The sequence below is a fragment of the Podarcis melisellensis genome (genome assembly GCF_964234715.1).
Source record: "Podarcis melisellensis genome assembly, chromosome: 7".
Classification (NCBI taxonomy): domain Eukaryota; kingdom Metazoa; phylum Chordata; class Lepidosauria; order Squamata; family Lacertidae; genus Podarcis; species Podarcis melisellensis.
The window spans coordinates 41,724,404-41,735,479 of NC_138539.1; the positions used below are offsets into that span (position 1 = coordinate 41,724,404).

At 41.6% G+C, this 11,076-nt stretch overlaps 1 long non-coding RNA gene across 1 annotated transcript; it reads right to left on the reverse strand.

Annotated features, from left to right (window-relative positions):
- Nucleotides 1-2,560: 2,560 nt before the first annotated feature.
- Nucleotides 2,561-10,337, reverse strand: LOC309373964. Its single transcript, XR_014170316.1, has 3 exons — nt 9,340-10,337; nt 2,806-2,915; nt 2,561-2,637 (listed from the first exon to the last, which is right to left on the reverse strand). It is a non-coding gene; the product is annotated as an uncharacterized lncRNA (long non-coding RNA).
- Nucleotides 10,338-11,076: the final 739 nt, after the last annotated feature.

The window sequence follows — 11,076 nt, forward strand, 5'->3', positions numbered from 1 at the left end:
CTGGTGCCCTGGAGGGCAGGACTTAAGGACAGTTTTCAGCTGAACATTAAAATAAACTTAACAGTAGGAGCAGTTTGACTGTGGAATCAGTTACTTGCAGGGGTGATGGGTTCTTCCTTGCCAGAAGCCTCGAAGGAAAAGCTGAAGGTGCTCTAGGTTTGGATTTTCTCCATCAAGCCGGGGTTGGTTAGATGCTTCACAAGGCCTCTTTGGTTCTAAGATTCTATTTGGTAGCCTTTCAGAATCACCGTGGCAAATAGATAAAGAAGTGAATTTGATTTATGGGAATTGTAGCTCTGGGAGCTAATGGGACATCTCCCAACAACTCTAAGCACCTTTAACAAACTACAACTCCCAGAATTCTTTGGGGGAAAGCCATGACAGTTTAAATTGGCATCACAGTGCTTCAAATGCATAGTGTGAATGTGACCTAGAACTGTGCTGCACCAGATGAATATGGAAAAATAATATCAATAAATACCTATACACTGATCCATATAGTAATATGACTATGTGCTTTGAGGCTCCTTCTCTCTCCAGTACTGCACTAAAATGAAGACTATGGCTTGGATCCCAATTTTTGTTCCCATGAACAGAACAGAATTATTAATGGGGGTGGGGTGGCTTGGCTTGGCTTGGCTTCCCTGCCTGCTGAAGACCCCTGTGTGCCCTCTCCAAATCTCCTGAGAGTTGAAGGGCTCTATGCAATAGAGTGACACAGGGCATGCTTGGAAGAGGCATGGGAAATCAGCAACCTCCATGCATTAGCAAAAGTGTTTTCTATTTGGGCAACACTACCCAGCGGTGCCAACTTGAATAGAATAATGGGGGTGGGGGACAGGTAAACCCTGCCCCACATAATCAGTCACATGACACAACACCCACCCACCATTTGAATGGCAATGCCCATTAACTTTGGGAGGGCCTGGCTCCCTCAAATATTTTATGGGGAGGCGCAAAGGGAACTTAGCCCCTAGGAGCTGGCTCCTATGGCACCACCTTTTGGATCTTGAGCACCCATAGATTTTACAATATCACACAACAAAGCACTGGTCAAAAAGAAAATGTACTCTAACTAAAGGGGTCACAAGTATGTCTTGCGGCCCACAACTAGTGATCAAGCAGCCAGTGTTCTCCTGTTGTTTTTCCATGTTTATAATCTAATAGAAAAACTATGGGCCAATATTTTCTTTTGTCCATTTAAGCAACCACAGGACAGCAACTCGGTTGTGTAGCTGAGTGGAAGGAACTTTAAAGTATTATTAGCCATGTGCCACAGCAATTGCTGTGGAGCTAACAGAACCAGAGAGAACACTTTAGATGGGAAAAATCTAATATGAGGAGAAGGGTTAAACCTTCCTCCGGTGTTACTGCTCTAATGATACTTGGGAAAGACGAAAACATCAGGAGACCCACTCATGGAGCTCCTGCATTTTGTGTAATTTAACCTTAATACTGTTAGGTATTCCCACAGGCTTTATCATTCCTGATGTAACATATATACAGCCAATTGTGGTATTATGCTTTACTTCAGATGGAAGGAGAAGAGGAATTTTAAAACAGGAAGATATTTGAGCCCTCAGAAATGTGATATTAGGAAGGCAGGGAGCTTTTAACCAAAGTGTTTAAATTAATTTGCAGATCAAATGGGATTTGAGCAGAAGACTTCCAAGTCACAACCATGAAAATGCTTTTTTGTACTGAGCTCTGTGACTTCATTATGTGTCTTTGTTCTTAAAACAATCACTACCATATGTGCAGTAGCAACTGCAAAACTTTGGAACAAGTTATTCACTAATCTGCTTGCATTTGCATACTAGATGGTTTTTAAGCGACACGGGTGGCGCTGTGGTCTAAACCACTGAGCCTCCTGGGCTTCCTGATCAGAAGGTCAGCAGTTCAAATCCATGTGATGGGGTGAGCTCCCGTTGCTTTGTCCCAGCTTCTGCCAACCTAGCAGTTTGAAAGCACACCAGTGCAAGTACATAAATAGGTACTGCTGCAGCAGGAAAGCAAACAGCATTTCCATTGTGCCTGACGTGCTGGCCACATGACCCAGAAAGCTACCTGTGGAGAAATGCCAGCTCCCTCGGCCTGAAGTGAGATGAGCGCAGCACCCCATAGTCACCTTTGACTGGACTTAAGCATCCAGGGGTCATTTACCTTACTAGAGGGTTTGCTACATTATAAAATTATAAAATCAAACTCTTGTTTTCTAATCATTGGTAAATCAGCTTGATTTAATACAAAACTCGTTTTGTAATGCTGCAGATTTCTCCCTGTTTTCAAATAACTCTGCAGATTCCACCTGCTTGTGTTTTTTTAATTAGCTGCTGCAATTGCCTGTTTTGTCAAGGTTGATATAAATTTTATATTATAAAGCAAAAAAAGAAAAGAAAAATAAATCCAAGTTTATCAAGCAGACTCTGGAAATGTGTTGTTACTGGCCACCTCAATCTCTGCTGAGCGGCAGTGAGATTCCAGGGGTCTTGGCAGTGAACCAAGGTTTGTGTTCCTTTGGAATGAGGCACAGTGGAAGCTGGTGTCTTTATGAAATATGGTTTATTTTACACATATTTGCAGCTTGATGGAGAGAGTGAAGAACAGTATACCCCAAGAGTGTCTCTCATTGCTTCTCTCAGCACCGGCAAGCAGTGGCGTAGCGTGGGTTGTCAGCACCCGGGGCAAGGCAAGTAATTTGTGCCCCCTAACCCGTGGATTTGCGCCCCCTAACCCGTGGATTTGCGCCCCCTAACCCTAGCCCCCAGATGTTGCGCCCGGTGCGGCCGGCCCCCCCCACGCTACGCCACTGCCGGCAAGCTTGGGTCCCAAACAGTAGCCAGCCCTGCTCCCAGGTCTCTGTGTGTAGCCTCACCCAGCCAGTGCATGGAGTTCAGGCCCCTCTTTTCTCCTTCCTGAAAAACATTGTTCAGAAACCTTAGTTTCAAAGGACACCTTTTTTCCTATGGTGACATAACGCCCCCTGTTAACCTCCAGGGTAGAAATTGGGATTGCCTATAGCAGTATCTTTACACAAATCGTGAGGAGTACCACTATATCCAACATTGTTGCTAAGAGAACATTAGAATTTCTTTTTAGCTTTCAGTTAATGCATGGCAAATATTCCATGGCTGTTGTATTACTCTGAAGGACAATTAATATACTATGAAGTCAGTTCAGCCATAATTACACAAGCAATTCTATGCTCACAGCAGTTCCAGAGATATGCCACAACTGTCCAGGTAGGACAACCACCATATCCAATAGACTTTCAACCTAGAAAAGTGGGAGGGGAAAACCCACAACTCAGAGAATACAAAATACAGTGGGAATATGGGAAAATGACAAAATGAAAACGCCATTGCTCACCACCATGTACCATGCCAGTGATGGTGTCCAAACACCACATGGATATGTAATGAGCTAGCACACACAATATGAACTGGAAACACGTATGTTGTGTTGACACCAATGGTGTCCTGTGGTACTGTGATTAAACAGAAACACTCAGGAGATCACTCATTCAAATCTCTTCAAGGGTAAAACATCCTCACACCCCACAACTGAAGAAAGACATAAAATCAGGTGGCAGCAACAAGCAAGGTTATGCAACACAGTCTGCAAAGTGGGCACAGCCATGGTTAGGAAGTTGTTGCTTTAAGATGTCCATGTGGGAACTTTACCCCCTTTAATCGTATCCATCTGTTATTGAAAAGGGGATAGTCCATTGTGGGGGCACATGAGCATAAAAGCATTTGTTCCCATATTCCCAGTGAAAACATATCTCACCTCTTGCAATATTGGCTGGGAGATCTTGCATGTGGGATTGTACCATATATCTGAAGTCCTATGTACACTTTCCTGCCTTGAACACAGTGGGGTTTACTTCTTAGTAAATATGCACAGGACTGAGCTACAAGTCCCAGTGATTTCAATAGAATATTTAAACATGGGCTTAAATGGCACCAATTATGGGATGCAACCCCATAAGCAGCCAATTTTAGATGAACTAGTTATGCAGAAATCTCATTCTGATTCGGTACAAAATTGACTTCTAAAACAACAGGTTTACCATTGGTGTGCTACCTTTTTGCAGGTTTCATTTTTCCAAGTACACAACTCTGCAGGAGACTTGCACATCTGAATGCTATAGAGAGGCTGATGTGTGAATCTGCCTTCTTACTTTCACAAATTCAAATGAGAAGTATTGGCTAAAACTTCCCAAAACATTGTTTGATGTGAAAATAGAACTCATTCCATGCTGCCCTGTCACACACAGTTCAAATAATGAACTCCAGATGACATATAATTGTTTCTCCAGTCCTGAGAGAGGACAGAACTTTGATTCTCACACAATATCAGGCAGCAAAATTATGGTACAGTTGTGAAGCCTGGCATCTGATGGATCCTCAGACATTCCTGGTGCAGCCCAGAAACGTTTTTAAAACAGTTTAATCAGGGACACTGCATTAACTGCTGCTGTGTACCACAATAATAATAAATTATAAAAATTTTATTTATATCCTGCCCTCCCCAGCCGAAGCCGGGCTCAGAGCGGCTAACAACAGTAAAATAATACAACATTCTAAAATCATTTCATTATAAAATCAGTTCAGATCAAATTAATGGCAACCATTGGGCTAGAGTTCTGCGAGGATTGCCAAAGGTTGTATGCCATTGACAAAGATCTGAGCAGCTGCTAGACAGGCACAAATATATTGAAATTATGTATTTTAAAGTTCTGTTCTTATAGGCGTAACATAAAACCATTAGGAGGAGTTTGGATTTGGATTTGATATCCCACTTTATCACTACCCTAAGGAGTCTCAAAGCAGCTAACATTCTCCTTTCCCTTCCTCCCCCACAACAAACACTCTGTGAGGTGAGTGAGGCTGAGAGACTTCAAAGAGAAGTGTGACTAGCCCAAGGTCACCCAGCAGCTGCATGTGGAGGAGCGGAGACGTGAACCTGGTTCACCAGATTACGAGTCTACCGCTCTTAACCACTATGCTACACTGGCTCTCAAAACCATCAGGCTACCATCTTACAAAACCATCTTACAAAAAACCGTCTTACAAAACTATCAGGCTAGAACTTTGGAGCAGACGTCTACGGGCTCCACTCAGCAGAATGACCAAGAGATTGCCCAAATGCAAGCAATACACATCACCATATAAAGAGAATCCCTGCCCCATTTTAATACCAATGGAGTCTAGAGTCTGAGGTTACCTAACTAGGATGACTAGCTTTCCTTTGGATTGCAGCTCTAGATAGCTGGTTACCTACAACAGGTCCTGTCCTTGTTTACCCAGAAGTAATCCTGCTTGTTCAGTGGGGCTTATTCCTAAGCAAGTGTGTGTACAGGATCGCATTCCTAGTACAGAAGTAAGGCTTCCCCATTGCTGAGTATGGAAAAGGATGTAACTTTACATTTGCAGATCTCTCATCACTCTCTATTGTACAAACAGCTTTTTTTTAAAGACTCATACAAATATATTTAGTGCTCATTTTTACTTTTACTTTTATTTTTATTTTATTGGCTCTTGTGGCGGCTTATAACAATAAAAAAGTTAAAGAGAGGAATGCAAATAATAAAAACCGATGTAAAAACAAAATAGTGGAAAATAAAATAAGCCAAACAGTCCTCAACAATCAGAAGCAATTTTTAGCCAGCAGAGCACAAAAATTCTCATCAAACAGAATAACCTCTGCAGGAGGGCTGGGGGAGTAGCTGCTGCTGCAGTTTCTTGACCTGTTTAAATAGTTTCACTTATTTCACTTGAGAACTCTGCAAGCTTGTAGTATTAGCCTTTAAGGATGGTATTACTGTGTGGGTAAGTTTGGCTTGGGAGAGAGACAAATGGATGAACTGGATGTTCCAGCCCTGGAGAAAAGCGATAGTGACACAGTGATTTGGCTTCCTGGGAACTTGGAACCAGTGATCAACTCCACACTACAAACAAATGCAGAAGTGACAACATGAGACTTGCAGGAAAAGCGATGCAGTTAAAAATCATTACAGTTGTGCACAACATATCAACACGAACCCACAAAACTATTTTGTGAACCTATGGAACGTATCAACCTTGTGCATTCAGGCTTTCAGCCTCATGTACTATATATTTTGAAGATGTATTTGTCTTTTTGTCTGTCCTATATATACTTAAGGCACCACAAGCAAAGTGTGCATTATGGTTCCTGATATCAAGGAGAAAGTTTTTTGTCTGTTTGGTTACAATTGGACACAATTTTGAATCAAGATGGCAGACTGAACATTTTAAAATTACATTGAAATGTTACACTGATTTCAAAATAACACTGATTTCCCCCCTTTTCTTATAATTCCTGAGCAACTACAGGTAGTTTTAGCTAGTAAAACCATACATGATCTGTGTATGTCATCACTACATTGATAAATTGTTGTTATGCCAACATTTCCTTTAGGCAACTGACAAGAGGACCTTCCATGAAAACATGAATTTAGAGAAAAGTATCATTTTGCCTCATGTTAACAGATTTTACAAACTTTTAAAAAATCAGAATCTGTGTTGTTCAGAATTGTCTTGTTTGCTTTGTAATATCATGAATACTTGGAGCATGACAAAGAAGTCTTTTCTTGTCTGGGCCATAGCAGCAGATTTATAGTTGTTCCCCATCCCTTACGAATAAGTCATTATTACGCAGGCCCATAGGAGCCTTGCAGTACATGCCTATATATGTCTACTCATAAGTAATTTATAACTCAATTTCAAGGAGCTTATTCTCTACTAAGTGGGTCTAGGATTGCAGCCTTAGGCATTTTGGCAAAGTGAAATAATTTTTCCCCTTGCATCAGATCCTGGAGCTCTTTTGCTGGGCCACCCTTCCCCATCCACTGCTATCTGTCAAAAGCTTGTCAAGTCCCTTCACTATCTTTATTCTCAGAGTCTCCCAGAAAGGTTACCCTTATGAGGTTCCAGTTGGCCCTCAACTGCAGCTCTGCAACATAAAGAATGTAAGTTTATTTATTTTTTAATGAAGGCTGGGATTCTCTGGATTCTCAGAAGAGCCTACAGGATATACAGGAGGGACTCAAGTGCTGCAAGTTGCTTTCCCTAATTAATGCAATTTGGAGAGTGGTGCATGACTATGTAGTCACAGATGCTTTCTTAACAATTGCATTTATCTATTGCTTTTGAAGGAGCAGCACAGCAGGTATATTATTATTATGTTCTCCTAATTTCAAAACTGAAGCTTAGAGAGATCAATGCAATCCTATGCATGGTCTCAGAAGTACTCCCCATTTAGGATATGAGCCTAAGACTACTTAGTTCATGCTGAGGAAAGCTTTGAAGTGGAGACTTTTGGGCTTGCAGCTCACACTCTGACCCAGATCTAGACCTTTGACCAAGATCTAGAACTGACTTCTGTATTTATTTTGGGAAGGATTGGGGGTGGATTTCAAAATAGCTTTGGATGGCACTGGGAGCTCTAATTCTGAAGGGCAACATGGCATACAGCACCGTCAGCTTGCATGTGCCAATATTAGAAACTCGGAGACAGCTCTCTGAAACAGATGGACTTTTTAAATGGATGTCTGCATGCTGAGATAAGGTCAGAAATAATGAGCTGGTTCTGAACGGAGGCTATGAATTAGCAGCTTAAAATGCAGCAAGGCCATTTCCCCCAATGTATCTCAGGTTTGCACACTGTTGTACACACCAGAGAGGGGGCAGGGGTGTCTCTACCCAATGCACGTTACCTGTGTGGTTTCCCCCACCCTTGCAACCCCCTAATTCCTTTTCACTTCTATTTCAGTGGTTCCCAAACTCCCACTCCCCCACAGATCACTTGAAAATTGCTGAGGGTCTTGATGAACCATGGAAATGATCCCTGCCCGACTGTTACAGCAGTTGTAGTTCCATTGAATTCAAATTGTAATACAATAAAATATAAGATATAAACAATACAAATACAATTAAACATAATACATATTTGCTGTGATGGATTTTCCAGCTTTCATTTTCAATCACAAATCCACAGACATGTCAAGTACCACCCAAATAAAGCTCACAGACTAACATACATAGTTATGGAACCCCTGACCTATTCCATTTCAGCAGGCCAATAATATATGGGATATTATTTATTTATTTGTGATCACATCATTCTCCCTTTAAATCTATGTCTGGCAGAACAACCGAAAAAAAGTGTGCCAATTTTTGTTCTTGTTGTTAAAGCTGAGTATTATGAGACAATTGGAACCCTGAATAATAACGACATATATTATTAGTCATGCTTAATAAAATGTAGCTTGGGTTGCAAAAGGGAATATCTTTCCTTTTTTAGGAAATTGGAGGAACAATATGGTTTCAATTATCTTTGTAAAGGACTTGAACAAAAATACAGAATACTTGTAATTAGGAGATGCGCGGAACAATTATTTTTTAAAAAACGATTAAACATTCCATACTCATAGCAATATTTAATAAGATTTCTGTTGGTCTGAGATGAGAGGGCAGGATCATGGAGCCAGTCACAAAGCACTGAGCCCCCCAAGCAATTTTGTATATACAGCATTGCGTTAATCAGCAGGAGGTTGCAAACTGTTGTGATGTGAGTAGCACATGTAATGTTAATAGCTTGCACTATAAGATGCACTACAGGGTGGTTCAGTGTGTGGCCAAAGGGGCACATGCGGCCCTTGGTGCTTTTTTTGGTGGCTAAGTAGGCTTTTGGATGGAGGCAAGAGGACTAGGACCTTGTCAGAGCCCTCAAGCCTGCTTCCCAAAGCCCAGAGCCTCATTTGCTCAGTTTTTGGAAGGCAGCATGAGGGCAGGGGAAGCATCAAATGTTGTCGAGGGCCACAAAAACGGTATCAAGGTCTGCATGTGTGTTGGACTATGAGCAATAGCTCTTGGCCTAAGCACCATTATCAGCATCCAAAAAGAATGGGTTGGGATGCAAGAGATACAACTAAGTGAAGGTACTCTCTTTGCAAACAAGTGAGCCTTACACTCCTCTTCACCTAGCTGGTAGATAAAGAACAATAGCTGGTGTTGTGGGAGAGCTGAACTAGAAGCAGGCAGAAACTAGAGAGACAGAACCATGCTTGATTTATGCTGGCACCCAAAGCCGTGACTAATGGGGAAGCAATACCATTTGGGGTGTTAATGCTGTGAGCCCTTTCACCTTAGGTTTAGGTTGTCTATAAGTCTAAATAAACCATATAGTCTAAAGACACCACAGTCTCCACTTTCCCCCATTCCAAGGAAACCAAACCCTGGCTAAGCACTTGAAACCTCTGGAATCTCTCACCACTTAGAGACTGGGGCAGCATGTAACATTAACAAAGCTTACAAGAAATAACCTTTCTCCAACTTCTAGCTGTGCTGTAACTTCAGAAGTCAGGGGAAGGACACTCTGGCTTTTTTGTTCTTCACAAATGACATGTGGAAACAGCTGTGGATGAAAAAGTCTGGCTAATTAAAAAATAGTATTATAGCTAGAGGGGTTGGGGGATCCACATGTTGCTTGACTCAAACTACCTTCAGCCCCAGTCAGCATGGCCAATGGCTAGGGGTGATGAGAGGACCCACAATATATGGGCCACGGGATCCCCAGTCTATGTAGTGCACTTCTGAGAAATAAATTCTATAATAAGTTCTTAATAGTAATTATTATTCTCAAAAATTTTCCCTACTCTGTTATATTTTCCCCAGCTCACTTGAAGCTCACTAATTTTTCACTAAGAAAGCTACAAAATGTACATTCTTCAAATCTGATAAGTGGCAATGAGAAATGCCCATTTATTTTTGTACACTTTCGATCAGGTCCCATGTTACTCCTGAAAGCCTTTCAGATAAGAGAAGTCCGATAGATCATCATGCTTAAAACTGCCTTGTGTTCTCAAGGCTGCTTGACTTCTTGTTTATCTTTGGCAATGAACAGGGGAGATCACGCAAAATGAATTCAGTTGGAGCATGACTGTACTCATTTCCAACAAGAAGATGTTTATTATGATTGTCTTCCTTTTTCTGGAGAGATGCACTGTGTGTGAAAGTGAGGCCTCATGTGACTTGATTTTGAACTTGTTACTAATCTTAGCCAGATGGTCAACTGAGAGAGGTTTGCAAAAAGGTTGACATGTATCATTTGTTTTTATTTAAGAAGCAGGAGATGCCGACCATGAAAGCCAGAAAAAATATGGCATGGATGTTTAGTTGCTCTAAACTTGAGAATTAACTGTGACAGTTAGAGGCTATAAGTGCTAGAAATTGTGCTAAGGGCATGGAAACTAGCCCTTTCCTAAATTCCAGTAGTCATGATTCTTGTGATTGATCTAATTTGATCTGCCATGTACTGATTCTGCAGTCTTGCTAAATTAAAGAGAGGTTCTTCAGTGGAGTTCTGTTGATTTATATCACAATTGTATGTTGCATTTTCCACATTTTTTTGGCCCAACGAAAGGGAAAAACTCAAAAGGAATGTTGCAAAGAGACACATCCTGGTACAAATGATTGCATCAACTGAAAAGGGATACATACACACATAGCCCTGTTTGGTATTCATACCAATAAACAATCTGGTGTGGCATAGGGGAGACTAAACCCAGCTCTTCTGCCTGAATAAGCTCAGTGTTAGCACATATTCTCTAACAGAAGAAGAAGAGTTTGGATTTGATATCCCACTTTATCACTACCCGAAGGAGTCTCAAAGCAGCTAACATTCTCCTTTCCCTTCCTCCCCCACAACAAACACTCTGTGAGGTGAGTGGGGCTGAGAGACTTCAGAGAAGTGTGACTGGCCCAAGGTCACCCAGCAGCTGCATGTGGAGGAGCAGAGATGCGAACCCGGTTCACCAGATTATGAGTCTACCGCTCTTAACCACTACACCACACTACACCACATGTGGACAACCGTAATAACAGAATAAGGGGAGGAACTATAAACACGACACCTATCTCCATTGGCCGGTTATTCTTCCACCTAGGAATATGCCCACAGAAGTGTCTTTTGTGAGCATATACTTCCTAACTTGATCAGGCACCAGGGTCCAGAAGGGCAAAGAAAAACTTTATGCAGAAATAAGCAAAA